This window comes from Brassica rapa, unplaced genomic scaffold, assembly GCF_000309985.2.
Source record: "Brassica rapa cultivar Chiifu-401-42 unplaced genomic scaffold, CAAS_Brap_v3.01 Scaffold0610, whole genome shotgun sequence".
Lineage (NCBI taxonomy): Eukaryota > Viridiplantae > Streptophyta > Magnoliopsida > Brassicales > Brassicaceae > Brassica > Brassica rapa.
Window position 1 is genome coordinate 65001 of NW_022610550.1, and position 12500 is coordinate 77500.

The window sequence follows — 12500 nt, forward strand, 5'->3', positions numbered from 1 at the left end:
CAAGCTCGGTCGCTACGTAGCGACCGGGCTCGAGCCAAAGTTCGGTCGCTGCGTAGTGACCGAGCTCTTCCGAACATCGGTACGACATCAGTACATGCATTCTCGTCAAACCTTCAAATGTTATCTCCCGAAGACCGTAGCGAGCTCAGCCTATGTTTTCCGCTATTCTAAATCATCGATCAAACTTCGCGGATTAGAAACCGCGGAAAGTTCTTTCTTTGTCGAAAGAAATCGTAGTAAACGCTTCGAGTCGGAAGATGGCCCAAAGGGACCTAAAACACGACTCGAGGCCTATCCTGCGATTTCTTAACCAAAAGCCCGTAAACCACAGCACGGTTTACGCTTGGTCCACAAGGAAGGATAAATGTCAAGTTTCCGCGGATAAATACGGAAGTTTTGAAGATAATTGTGAAAATCGGGAAAAATGGAATATCTCCATTTTTATGCTATGACGGCTTAAGGGCAGAAGAGTAAAAGTGTAAACCGACCTTGGAGCTAGTATATAAGGAGTCCTAGGCGAGGAGCATGAGGGGGAACTTTTTAGACTCGGAATTTCTCTGCACTTAGAAACTTTAGGCTTTATTCTCGACAAGTTCGGTTTCTATGACTGGCACTCAATTACTAGACGAACTCGCCCAGGCAGTTCGATCTCTTGTCCAGCTCTATCAATTGAACTACGTTCGGCTTGATCCTCGAAAGGGGTACGTAGGCAGCCTTTAACAAGGTTTAGTCCGAAATACATCAAAAACCTTTTATTTATCTTTTTCGTCTTTTGTTATCGAGCTGCGACTCAAATAGGTTTGAGCTTTTAGGCTGCTAGAGCTAAGTAACTCGCTGACAGCCTTTGCGGCCAAAGCTTTTATGATCCCTTGTAATGATCGCAACGCTCTTACGCGGACTCGAAATAAGATCTACTGTTTTCTCTAAACTCGTTTGTTATCTTTTCATGATTTCCGCATATATTCGATCACTTGTCGTTGGCTCTCGCAGAGATCCGGGACCTCTGGGAAATTAGGGTTTTCCTAGTTTCCTTATTTAAACGGAAATCGACAGTGCGAATTTCGGTTCCCACAGTTTGGCGCTAGAAGGAGGGGGGGTTACGGATTACTCTTACTCATGGCCACAAAACACTTGATCGAAACAATGTTTGGATATATGAAAGACAAACTCACAACACTGACTGCTCCTATGGCCAACGCTTACGCAAACGCCGTAGTTTTCAACAAAATCGAAAACTTAGTCGCGACCTTCCGCCACAGGAAGAGCACTAAAACAAGCTCGCGATTTCTCCCTGTAAACAAGAAGGGAAACGATAAATCTTATCAAGCCAACTCTCCACGCGCTACATAGCGACCTGTAAGGCCTCAGAAAGGTCCTCCTTTGGGTTCTCTTTTGAATCCTTGTCGAAACACTTTTCGTTTCGTCTCAATCGGAGTTTCCGTTGAGATTTTACGACGAAAACAAGTAGGACTCTTCTCGGCTTGCTTCCACTCGCTACGTAGCGACCTGTCAGACTGTCAGTCGCTACGTAGCGACCTGTAAGGCCTCAGAAAGGTCCTCCTTTGGGTTCTCATTTGAATCCTCGTCGAAACGCTTTTCGTTTCGTCTCAATCGGAGTTTCCGTTGAGATTTTACGACGAAAATAAGTAAGACTCTTCTCGGCTTGCTTCCACTCGCTACGTAGCGACCTGTCAGACTGTCAGTCGCTACATAGCGACCTGTAAGGCCTTAGAAAGGTCCTCCTTTGGGTTCTCTTTTGAATCCTCGTCGAAACGCTTTTCGTTTCGTCTCAATCGGAGTTTCCGTTGAGATTTTACGACGAAAACAAGTAGGACTCTTCTCGGCTTGCTTCCACTCGCTACGTAGCGACCTGTCAGACTGTCAGTCGCTACGTAGCGACCTGTAAGGCCTCAGAAAGGTCCTCCTTTGGGTTCTCTTTTGAATCCTCGTCGAAGAACTTTTCGTTTCGTCTCAATCGGAGTTTCCGTTGAGATTTTACGACAAAAACAAGTAGGACTCTTCTCGGCTTGCTTCCACTCGCTACGTAGCGACCTGTCAGACTGTCAGTCGCTACGTACCGACCTGTAAGGCCTCAGAAAGGTCCTCCTTTGGGCTCTCTTTTGAATCCTCGTCGAAACACTTTTTGTTTCGTCTCAATCGGAGTTTCCGTTGAGATTTTACGACGAAAACAAGTAGGACTCTTCTTGGCTTGCTTCCACTCGCTACGTAGCGACCTGTCAGACTGTCAGTCGCTACGTAGCGACCTGTAAGGCCTCAGAAAGGTCCTCCTTTGGGTTCTCTTTTGAATCCTCGTCGAAATGCTTTTCGTTTTGTCTCAAACGGAGTTTCCGTTGAGATTTTACGACGAAAACAAGTAGGACTCTTCTCGGCTTGCTTCCACTCGCTACGTAGCGACCTGTCAGACTGTCAGCCGCTACGTAGCGACCTGTAAGGCCTCAGAAAGGTCCTCCTTTGGGTTCTCTTTTGAATCCTCGTCGAAGCACTTTTCGTTTCGTCTCAATCGGAGTTTCCGTTGAGATTTTACGACAAAAACAAGTAGGACTCTTCTCGGCTTGCTTCCACTCGCTACGTAGCGACCTGTCAGACTGTCAGTCGCTACGTAGCGACCTGTAAGGCCTCAGAAAGGTCCTCCTTTGGGCTCTCTTTTGAATCCTCGTCGAAACACTTTTTGTTTCGTCTCAATCGGAGTTTCCGTTGAGATTTTACGACGAAAACAAGTAGGACTCTTCTTGGCTTGCTTCCACTCGCTACTTAGCGACCTGTCATACTGTCAGTCGCTACGTAGCGACCTGTAAGGCCTCAGAAAGGTCCTCCTTTGGGTTCTCTTTTGAATCCTCGTCGAAACGCTTTTTGTTTCGTCTCAATCGGAGTTTCCGTTGAGATTTTACCACGAAAACAAGTAGGACGCTTCTCGGCTTGCTTCCACTCGCTACGTAGCGACCTGTCAGACTGTCAGTCGCTACGTAGCGACCTGTAAGGCCTCAGAAAGATCCTCCTTTGGGTTGTCTTTTGAATCCTCATCGAAACGCTTTTCGTTTCGTCTCAATCGGAGTTTCCGTCGAGATTTTACGACGAAAACAAGTAGGACTCTTCTCGGCTTGCTTCCACTCGCTACGTAGCGACCTGTCAGACTGTCAGTCGCTACGTAGCGACCTGTAAGGCCTCAGAAAGGTCCTCCTTTGGGTTCTATTTTGAATCCTCGTCGAAACGCTTTTCGTTTCGTCTCAATCGGAGTTTCCGTTGAGATTTTACGACGAAAACAAGTAGGACTCTTCTCGGCTTGCTTCCACTCGCTACGTTGCGACCTGTCAGACTGTCAGTCGCTACGTAGCGACCTGTAAGGCCTCAGAAAGGTCCTCCTTTGGGTTCTCTTTTGAATCCTCGTCGAAACGCTTTTTGTTTCGTCTCAATCGGAGTTTCCGTTGAGATTTTACGACGAAAACAAGTAGGACGCTTCTCGGCTTGCTTCCACTCGCTACGTAGCGACCTGTCAGACTGTCAGTCGCTACGTAGCAACCTGTAAGCCTCAGAAAGGTCCTCCTTTGGGTTGTCTTTTGAATCCTCATCGAAACGCTTTTCGTTTCGTCTCAATCGTAGTTTCCGTCGAGAATTTACGACGAAAACAAGTTGGACTCGTCTTGGCTCCCTTCCACTCGCTATAGCGACCGAGATGACATCCTCACTCGCTATAGCGACCTGTCAGGCCTCAAAGGGTCCTCCTTTGCGTTCTCCTTTGAATCCTCATCGAAACGCTTTTCGTTTCGTCTCAATCGGAGTTTCCGTTGGGATTGTACGACAAAAACAAGTAAAACTCATCTTAAACTCCTTGGCTTGTTCCTGCTCGCCCTACCTCCATATTTGCGTTCACTTTCGAATCTCGATCGAAACGTCTCTTGTTTCGCCGCGATTGAAGTTACCATTGAGACTTTATGATCTAAAAAAAACCCGCAAAGACTTGTTTTCTCGCATGGATTCAGATAAATCGTATAAAACAGCAACGGTTAACTTAACACCTTAGCCGCCTTAACTATACGATTACGTTGAACCTTTTTACAAAAATCGACGTCTTATCTAAGGAGAAGATAACAGTCAAGTTCGGAAGATAAATGTCAAGTTTCAAAGGATAAACACCAATATCGGAAATGGCGAACATACACGAGAATAGGAAACGGAAATGAGCACGCAAAACTGAGAAGGGACAAAACTGCATCTTCGAGAGAACTCAGATCTTGCAAACCGATCTAAACTCTCCGAAAGTCGAGAAACGATCGCCACGCATATCAAGCTCGCTTCCTAAAGAGAGAAAAAGTTAGAGACATGAACGTCGTCTTAAAACCGATTCGTTTCTGGCAATTTTCTCGGAACCGACATATCCCAAGTCGTCAACGTGGAAACACCCAAATCACAGTCCAAGCGTCGTCTATAAATCGTCCCGAATTATCGATCATTCCAAACATCAGAAGAGGAAACGTACACAACCCTTCAAAGTATCGGTTCAACCGTTTTCTTTCGTAAAAAAAAAAAGGGAGAGTAGGTACGTATACTATACTTGTATACTCCCAAACTTCAAAAAAACTTCTGCAAATCGTCAAGAATAGGCAAACGACAATCTTAATATTCGTCTAAAACGCTAGAAACATATCCAGACGATGTTGAACATAATCTCAAAAACTATACATCATTTCTTATCGCAATCATGCGTACGGAAAACTTGTACCAATATCAAACTGAAACTCGACGATTAGCCAAAGTGAAGTGATCTTTGGTGAGATGATCACGTCCCTGAATGTTCTCCAATGATTGTGATGTTATTTCATAAGCAGTGGATTGAGTGATACTTCTAAGAGTTGCGGAATGACTCTTGGACTATCAAGGGTTTGCTTGCAAGGTAAGGATCAAGGATCCGAAATACACTTAGAACAAGCTTGATCAAACAAGATTCAGAGAGAATTTTTATTAGAAAAGAGTTTGATGATTTTATTGAGAGTTTTGATCAGAATATAAAGAGAAGAAGACTGTACATGCACAGCTTCTTGGAAACACACAAAACAATTAAAACAAAGACTAAGTTTAAATTTGAAAATAAGAAAAGGCTCCTGGTTTCTTCATGCACGAAATTAGGGGAAATGGGCCTGGTTCAGGCTTAGTTTCATCAAGAGGCTCATGTATAAGTGTTGTGTCCAAGCCTCATTAAAAACCTTGTTTGGAAAACCCATTGGGACAAAACCAAACTAAGGAAAAGAGTGCAAGTCACAACACCTCTCTTGATGATTGTCTTAGATGGCTTGAATCACAACCAGAGTGGTTGGATAAGCACACTCTAGACTGCCATGGATAGTGTGAAGTAGTTGATGAAGAGCTTGTCGAAATCTTGCTTGCTTTGATCTTGTCATTGGACCAATAGGTACTTCTAGGTCCTTCTCATTTGTTTCTTCAGGTTCAAGCAGATCCCTGGTTCTTTCTTCAACTTCCTTAAGCTCTGGTTCAAGCTGATCCATCTCTTCAGTTCCATTGCTAGCCAAGATCACATCATCCTCTCCCACTTGAGAAGGATTTGACCTCAAATCCGTTTCTTCTGCACAATAAGGAACTAAATCAGTAACATTGAAGCTTGAACTAACGTTATACTTACCTTGGAGATCCAGTTGATAGGCATTGTTGTTGATCTTCCTGATGACTTTGAAAGGACCATCCAATCTAGGCATAAGTTTAGATTTTCTTTCATTAGGAAATCTGTCCTTCCTCAGGTGTATCCAAACTAAGTCTCCTTCTTCAAAGATCATCTCCTTTCTTCCTTTGTTAGCATACTCAGCATACAACTTGGTCTTGTTTTCTATATTGATCCGTGCCTTCTCATGTATCTGCTTAACAAGTTCAGCTTTCTTTTGTCCATCCAAGCTAACTCTTTCACTCAAAGGTAAAGGCATTAGATCCAAAGGTGTTAAAGGATTGAAACCATAGACAATTTCAAATGGAGAGAACTTAGTTGCAGAATGCTTAGCATGATTATAAGCAAATTCTACATGTGGCAAACATTCTTCCCAAGTTCTAAGGTTCTTTTTAATCAATGCACGCAACAAGGTAGACAATGTTCTATTGACAACTTCAGTTTGTCCATCAGACTGCGGATGACAGGTAGTAGAGAAACACAGTTTAGTTCCTAATTTAGACCACAAGGTTTTCCAAAAAAAGCTAAGAAACTTAGTGTCTCTATCAGAAACAATTGTCCTAGGCATTCCATGAAGTCTAACAATTTCCTTAAAGAACAGATTAGCAACATTCACAGCATCATCCGTCTTATGACATGGAATAAAGTGAGCCATTTTAGAGAACCTATCAATGACTACAAACACAGAATCTCTTCCAGTTTTCGTTCTAGGTAACCCAACAACAAAATCCATTGAAATGTCATGCCATGGATGCAAAGGAATGGGTAAAGGAGTATACAGACCGTGGTTCTGGACTTTGGACTTAGCCTGTTTGCAAGTGACACACCTTTCGCAAGATTTTTCTACATCTCTCCTCATATGTGGCCAATAGAAGTGCTCTTGCATTACATTCAGTGTTTTAGCCACGCCAAAGTGTCCTCCACGTCCACCTGCATGAGCTTCCTTGACAAACAAATCTCTCAAAGAGGAGTTAGGCACACATAGTCTATTTTCAAAGAAGAGAAAACCATCACTCTTGAAGTATTTACCACGACCAAACTTCTCACAAGAAGCATATATTTCCTTAAAATCAGAATCAGTGGCATATAAAGTTTTGATATGTTCAAATCCAAGTAGTTTGGTTTCAAGAGTGTTTAAGAGAACATACCTTCGAGATAGTGCATCAGCAACTATATTTTCCTTACCTTTCTTGTACTTGATCACATAAGGAAAGGTTTCTATGAATTCAATCCATCTAGCATGTCTCTTGTTCAGTTTTTGTTGTCCTTTGAGATGTTTGAGAGACTCATGATCAGTGTGGATGACGAACTCCTTTGGCCAGAGATAGTGTTGCCAAGTTTGCAAAGCCCTCACAAGCGCATAGAGCTCTTTGTCATACGTTGGATAGTTCAGAGTAGCCCCTCCAAGCTTTTCACTAAAGAAAGCTATAGGTTTCTTCTCCTGCATAAGCACAGTACCTACACCAACACCAGATGTATCACATTCTATTTCAAATGTTTTAGAAAAATCAGGGAGAGAAAGAACTGGTGAATTGGTGAGTTTCTCTTTTAAGGCTTGGAATGCTTCTTCTTGTGCTTGTTCCCACTTGAACCCCACGTTTTTCTTGATTACTTCAGTCAGTGGTGCAGCCAAAGTACTAAAATCTTTGACAAATTTTCTGTAGAAACCGGCTAGACCATGAAAGCTTCTCACTTCACCAACTGTCTTTGGGCTTGGCCATTCTTTGATTGCTTTAATCTTTTCTTTATCAACCTGGATACCTTCTGCACTCACAACAAAACCTAAAAAGACAAGGTTATCTGCTCCAAAAGTACATTTCTTTAGATTAGCAAACAAGGATTCTTTTCTAAGTACTTCTAGAACCTTTCTAAGATGCTCAATATGTTCATCCAAGTTCTTACTGTAGATCAGAATGTCATCAAAGTAAACCACAACGAAATGACCTATAAATGATCTAAGAACATGGTTCATTAGTCTCATGAAAGTACTAGGTGCATTCGTCAGCCGAAATGGCATCACTAACCATTCATATAACCCTTGTTTTGTTTTAAAAGCGGTTTTCCACTCATCACCCTCTTTCATTCTAATCTGGTGATACCCACTTTCCAAATCAACCTTAGAAAAGATGCTAGAACCATGCAATTCATCAATCATATCATCTAATCTAGGGATGGGGTGTCGATACTTTACAGTGATATTGTTGATGGCTCTGCAATCGACACACATTCTCCAACTACCATCTTTCTTTGGTACAAGCAAGACTGGAACTGCACATGGGCTCATGCTTTCACGGATATGACCTTTCTCCATAAGCTCAGTGACTTGTTGTTGTAGTTCCTTGGTCTCCACAGGGTTGGTTCTATAGGCTGGCTTGTTTGGAAGTGAAGCTCCTGGAATAAAATCGATTTGATGCTCTATTCCTCTGATAGGTGGTAATCCTTGTGGAGCTTCTTCTGGAAAAACATCTTTGAATTCCTGCAAAAGCATCTGTATTTTGCTAGGAAGATCCTGCACTGGCTTTGTTATGTTTAGGCATTCTTTAAAAACAAATAGCAAGTGAGGTAAAGAACTTCCCTTTGGTTGAAGCAACAGATTGGCAGGTTGTTTTGTCTTTGGTTCTGATGAAGCTTTATTTTTCTTCAAAGCTATCTGATCAAGATGGACTTCTTGCGGTGTTAAAGGAACTAAGACAGTCTTCTTTCCCTTGTACTCAAACGAGTATCTGTTTGTGAACCCATCATGAAGAGTTCTTCTATCGGATTGCCAAGGCCTTCCAAGCAGTATGTGTCCCGCATCCATTGGTAAGACATCACACAATATCTCATCCTCATACTTCCCAATAGACAATGGTATCTTGACTTGGTGTTTCACCTTCAGCTCTCCTTCATCATTAAGCCACTGTAACTTGTAAGTTGTTGGCCTTTTCATGATCTTCAGACCAAGTTTCTCAACCATGGTTTCACTTGCAGCGTTGGTACAGCTTCCTCCATCTATAACCAAACTGCACACCTTGCCTTGAACCATACAGCGAGTATGAAACAGATTCTCTCTTTGCTCATCTCCAACAATCTTGGCTTGCAGATTCAGTGTTCTTCTTGCGACAAGTAACTCTCCACGAGCTGGCATCTCCACTCTTTCTTCTTCAGACTCAGATTGTTCCTCTTCCTCTGATTCAATCTCCCCATTATCTCTGATGAGTATTACCCTTTTGTTGGAGCAGCTACTGGCATAGTGTCCATAACCTTTACACTTGTAGCACTGTATGTCTCTGGTTTTGGATGCAGTGGCTACTTCCTTTCCTTTAATACTTTGTTCCTCCCCTTTAGGCTTGGAGAATGGTTTGGATTCTCTGGTCTTTTCGTCCTTCTGGTAGTGTGGCTTGCTTGTTCCATAGCTAGACTTGTAACTTCTTCTTTTCAACTGCTGTTCAAACATAATTGCCTTGTGCAGAAGCTCTTCCATCTCAACATAATGATGAACTTCAAGTCTGTCCATGATGTCTCGGTTTAGACCACCCATGAATCTGGCCATTGTTGCTTCTCTGTCTTCTTGTATATCAGCTCTCAGCATAAGGGTTTCCATCTCCTTATAATATTCTTCAACTGATTTACTTCCCTGAGACAGTGTTCTGAGCTTGAAGTGCAGCTCTCTGTGGTAATGGCTTGGTACAAATCTCTTCCTCATAATCACCTTCATCTGGTTCCAGGTTTCAACAGGAAAATCTCCAGCCCTTCTTCTTGCTGTAACCAAGTTATCCCACCAACTTAGCGCATACTCTTTGAACTCAGTAGGAGCAAGTTTCATTTTGTACTCTTGTGTGTAGTTTCTACAATTGAACACAAGTTCAATCTTCTTTTCCCACTCTAAATACTCTTCAGGATCAGCAGTGCCTTTAAACTCAGGAATCTTCAGTTTCAAACCACCAAGAGGATCATTGGTTTGTGGCCTTGCTTCTTGATTACGTCTCCTTCTCCTGGTGCCATTGGATATGTTGTTATGACTATAATAGCTTTCTGAAGCAGACTGATTTGGACTCCTCCTAGATCTCTCACGTTCTGAATGGGAAACCTCAGTTCTGAAGTTTTCTAGTCTCTGATCCATCAAAGTAATCATCACAGTATTCATGCGTGCAGTCAAAGCATCAAGTAGTAGTTGATCCATTCCATTGTTCTGACTGCTTTCTTCTCCCATGGTTCCTGTTGAATTTCCAAACACAAAACCAGTAAAAGAGATCACAGAAATATAATATAACAGAAAGTAATAGGATTGAATCTAGAATAATCAGATTTCTGAAATTTTTTATGAAGAACCCTAGTTCTTTTCTCTGTAATTTCGAAAATCTACTCAGATTATTTAGCAATTTAAAAACTTTTTCTAGGTAGATCTGACCCTAATAAACACGTTTCTAACAAGATCTAGGTTTTAGAACAGATCTGATAACAGAATATGAAAAGTCTAAAAGTTGCAGATCTGGAAAAAAACACAACCTGATGATGGAGATCTGCTCTGATACCACTTGAAGTGATCTTTGGTGAGATGATCACGTCCCTGAATGTTCTCCAATGATTGTGATGATGAAATAAGCAGTGGATTGAGTGATACTTCTAAGAGTTGCGGAATGACTCTTGGACTATCAAGGGTTTGCTTGCAAGGTAAGGATCAAGGATCCGAAATACACTTAGAACAAGCTTGATCAAACAAGATTCAGAGAGAATTTTTATTAGAAAAGAGTTTGATGATTTTATTGAGAGTTTTGATCAGAATATAAAGAGAAGAAGACTGTACATGCACAGCTTCTTGGAAACACACAAAACAATTAAAACAAAGACTAAGTTTAAATTTGAAAATAAGAAAAGGCTCCTGGTTTCTTCATGCACGAAATTAGGGTAGGAAATGGGCCTGGTTCAGGCTTAGTTTCATCAAGAGGCTCATGTATAAGTGTTGTGTCCAAGCCTCATTAAAAACCTTGTTTGGAAAACCCATTGGGACAAAACCAAACTAAGGAAAAGAGTGCAAGTCACAACACCTCTCTTGATGATTGTCTTAGATGGCTTGAATCACAACCAGAGTGGTTGGATAAGCACACTCTAGACTGCCATGGATAGTGTGAAGTAGTTGATGAAGAGCTTGTCGAAATCTTGCTTGCTTTGATCTTGTCATTGGACCAATAGGTACTTCTAGGTCTTTCTCATTTGTTTCTTCAGGTTCAAGCAGATCCCTGGTTCTTTCTTCAACTTCCTTAAGCTCTGGTTCAAGCTGATTCATCTCTTCAGTTCCATTGCTAGCCAAGATCACATCACAAAGTATTGAAGCCTTTTACGGTTTCAGAAAGCCAGTTTTGTTCTAAAAATTTCTACGAGAAATCTTCAATCACCAAAGCATTTTTTTCAGTTTCCGTTGTACTAAGTAAGTCACGTAAAAGCATCGAAAACATTTGCAACGAAGAAAACTCGAGAATATATGTAGCATCGTGCACATTAAAAGGAGCACTTTCCTCCCGATGGTTAGCTAGATCCACCTCTGGTTGACCAATTCGTTCAAGAAACGAATGTGTCATGAGAATCCTCTCGAAAAACCTATGAAAAACGTTCCGCGACTAGATCGTATTGAAATAAACTTCGGTAATACTCCATGAGTAACTCCAAGCAACTTTCACCTAAGATCAAAATCACAGCGGGAACGTTTCTCGTAAAACCCGCAGAAACAATGCTACTTTGACATATGTGTACATATCACTGATTTACGACCTTTGTAAAATCGGTTATATGATATGATAAATTATCGTATAGCCCACAGTCGGAAATCATATGATAAATTCTTCGTAACGAAACAAAGTCCTAACAACCAAACGGTTAACGAAAAATCTAAACTTTTCGAAAATTGATCAAGTTCAATACGCTCCACAATTCACTTTAAGCCCGCAACGTTTTAACCATAATACGCGGCATGCAAGGAAAAATTCGTAACACAGCTTCTAGAGCTATACGAAACATCCTAAAAAATGCACGAAATACATCTCGGAAGGCCAACACTTCACAAAGCACTATGAAGGAAAACGCTTGTTCCCATGGACAAATTTACACGACACCTCAGTCATAATTCCTCGATCGCAAATAAAACTATTAGCATCCAAACATGAACAACAATTTTGGCTGCAAACATTCATAGCCAAACTAGAATGTTTTTCAAACAAATGGCTAAGACTAAACCCTTGCAACATCGCAAAATATCTTCAAGCCCGCGAACATTTTAAGCACGAAACGTGGCATACAAAAGAATAACAAATCTTCAGCATCGCGAGACGTCGCAGACGCCTGAAGATTAGTTCTTCGACGAAAATTTCCTTCCTCGATAAAAACACCGTCATGGAAGACCAAACAGTCGTACGCACTAACATCTTCTCGAAAAATATTCTTCGCGAAGACTCGAAACGGTATTTTTTACCATTATGTTTGTTGCTGATCACAACAAACTCTCAACGTCCTAAACAGACATAGCCATCTCACGAAGATGACTCTCTTACATCCGACACAAGGATAATAGCGCTATAAAAGAAATCCGAAATTTTGGTCCAGCACTTCCGGTCTCCGGAGAGATGCTCGATTCGTATCAAACAAGTCGTATAAGCCGAGAACCTATCGCGGACTTTAAATCGATACGAATCCGGAAGAAATCGCAACATGAAAAACGATAGCCAGCCAGTCACCGCACAATCCTTAAACCGAAAGTAAACCTAGTTCTTGCCCTAAACCCAGCGCACTGGTCTCTAACATCTCTAGGAATAGTATCAAACACCCTGATACGAGATCC